Raw genomic sequence first — 3085 nt, forward strand, 5'->3', positions numbered from 1 at the left:
GCTTGCTCAGAAGCTGTCATGCTCCAGGGGTTCAGCAGAGACAGGTGCCTATAGCACTCACAGATGAAACCAGCACCGCTCACGGCACCGGGAGCCACAGGGCCTGGAAGGGGCATCTGTTGTCTTCTCCCTGTGTTCTAGATTTTCTAGAACACGGTTTGTAAGAATAATATGAACAGCTCCCTGCTAAGGATTCTCTGAGCCTACCATGAGGGCCATGCTGGAGGGAGGCTCCCCTCTTGCAGATTTCCAGGAGAGTGGGGGAGTCACTGCTGGAGAGAGAGGTTCACTGTGCATAGATCCTCAATGAGGCGGCGCAGCTGTCGGTGAAAGGAGGGGAAAGGAGGAGAGAGGAGAGGGAAGGGAAGAAGAGAGAACGAGGGGAGGAGACAGCAGGGGACAGAGGGCAGAGGGGGAGAGGGAGTGGAGGACGGGGTAGGGGGGAGGGGAGCTGAGGAGGCCTGGGCAAGAGCTCCTCAGGCCTGGGAACTGCAGAGGTCCCAAGCTGGGGGAGAAAGCCGGGTAAAGAACAGACCAGAAAGTGAAACCATTGACCTCCAGCCTGGGGAAGTGGGTTTGGGCCCAGAGGGCTTTTTGGCCCTATATTTCTTAGCTGGGACTGGATGGAAGCCAAATCACCACTCAGTTCCGTCAGAGGCTCCTCTCCTCCCTGCGAAGGGACTGTGGCACCTGCAGGGCCAGTGAGCAGAAGGAAGGAAGCGGTCTCAGTTCTGGGACAGGGGTGAGGCTCTGAGCTCCAGAAGCTATACTTCCTCGTGCCCTTCCTGGGTTTGAGGAGGGCAGCCTGGGTCTGCTGTCTCCTTTCAGTAGGCGTCAAAATATTAAAAATAGAGTTACCATATGATCCAGCAAACCCACTTCGGGGTATATACCCAACAGAATTGGAATCAGGGACTCAAGTAGATACTCCTGCACGCAGGCTCACAGCAACATTATTCATAATAACCAAGAGGTGGAAGGAACCCAAGGGCGCATCCACAGATGAATGGATAAACGTACAATGGAATATTATTTAGCCTAAAAAGGAAGGAAATCCTGACACATGCTACGACATGAATGAACCTTGAGGACTTTATGCTCAGTGAAATAGATCAGTCACAAAAAGACGAAGTTTGACTCCACTTCCACGAGGTACCTAGCGTAGTCAAATTCAAAGAGACAGAAGGTAAAATGGTGGCTGCCAGGAGCTGCTGGGAGAGAAAATAAGGAGCTGTTGTTTGATGAGGATCAAGTTTCAGTTTTGTAAGATGAAAAAGTTCTGGAGATCAGCTATACAACAGCGTGAAGGTCCTTAAACACTACGGAACTGCAGTTAAAAATGGTTGAGCGGCGCCTGGGTTGCGCAGTTAAGCATCCAACTTTTGATTTTGGCTCAGGTCATGATCTTAGGGTCATGGGATCCAGCCCCGTGCCGGACTCCACGCTCATCTCAGCACAGAGTCTGCTTGTCCCTCTCCCTCTGCTTCTCTCCCGCTCTGTAAATATATAAATAAAATCTTTAAAAAGGGGGGGGGGGTTGAGATGGGTGGTGACTGGGTGGCTCGGTTGGAAAAGCACGTGCCTCTTGATCTTGGGGCCAGGAGTTCAAGCTCCACGATGGGTGCAGAGATTACTTTTAAAGTTTTTGTTTAGGTGTGCCTGGGTGGCCCAGTCGGTTAAGCATCTGACTCTTGATTTCAGCTCAGGTCATGATCTCAGGATTGTGAGATCAAGCCCAAGGTCCGGGTCCCCATTGAGCATGGAGCCTGCTAAAGAATCTCCCATCTCCCTCTCCCTCTCTCTCCCCGCCACACACTTGTGCTCTTTATACATTGTTTTAGATGGTTAAGATGGAAAATTTTATGTTATATGGATTTTATCACAATCTTAAAAAAGTTATCTCAGATCTAAGCCTGAATCCAATGTACAGCATTGTTTATTCTTCAACAGTGGTCTGGCTGGTATTGAGGTGCAGGTTGTAAACAATGTTTGCCCCAAAAGTAGCAGCATGGCTCCATGATCTCGTAGTAACATGTTTGCTGTTGGAAAGTCCAATGTCATTCATATTCTAGACTTTTGTGTTTGAAGGTTGGGAGTCTTCTCTCAGTCCCCGATTCTCATTTCACATGCTCAGCCATCTGTGGGTCTCCCATTCTTGCTTCTGGGCATCTGTGGATCTTTTCAATCTGATAATTCAAACCCCTCTGTTCTAGAAACTTCCTTGCTTTTCTGTTTTTCTTTCTTTCAGGAGCCTTTTTCTTTTTTTTTAAGAATTTATTTATTTACTTATTTATTTATTTATTTATGATAGACATAGAGAGAGAGAGAGGCACAGACACAGGCAGAGGGAGAAGCAGGCTCCATGCAGGGAGCCCGACGTGGAACTCGATCCCAGGACTCTAGGATCACGCGCTGGGCCAAAGGCAGGCGCTGAACAACTGAGCCACCCAGCGATCCCAGGAGCCTTTTTAAATATATGTTGAATCTTCTGGACCATTTTTTCAGTCCCTGTCCTCATCTTCTATATTCCAGGAGATTTTTAGGAAATTTCACAGACTTTATCTTCTAGCCATTCTTCTACCTTTAATAGTTTCTGCTTTTATATTTTTAATTTACAAGAACTTTCTAAAAACTGTATTTTTGAGGGGTGCGTGGCTGAGTCAGTGGAGTGTGACTCTGGAACTTGGGGTTGTGAGTGAGGGCCCCACATTGGGTGCAGAGATTACTTAAAAATAGAATATACAAAAAATGTATTTTTTTAAAATTTTTATTTATTTATTTATGATAGTCACAGAGAGAGAGAGAGAGACAGAGACAGAGGCAGAGGGAGAAGCAGGCTCCATGCACCGGGAGCCCGACGTGGGATTCGATCCTGGGTCTCCAGGATCGCGCCCTGGGCCAAAGGCAGGCGCTAAACCGCTGCGCCACCCAGGGATCCCCCCAAAAGTGTATTTTTGATTCATCCTGTTCTTCACATATTATAGGTATTACATATCATATGAGAGAGATGGAGTTGCCAAGAATTGTCTTCTGCCTTGACCTACCCTCCAAATAAAAAGGCTTATAAGTAACTAAGAGATGACAA

The sequence above is a fragment of the Canis lupus genome, chromosome 2, assembly GCF_003254725.2.
Source record: "Canis lupus dingo isolate Sandy chromosome 2, ASM325472v2, whole genome shotgun sequence".
Taxonomy (NCBI): domain Eukaryota; kingdom Metazoa; phylum Chordata; class Mammalia; order Carnivora; family Canidae; genus Canis; species Canis lupus.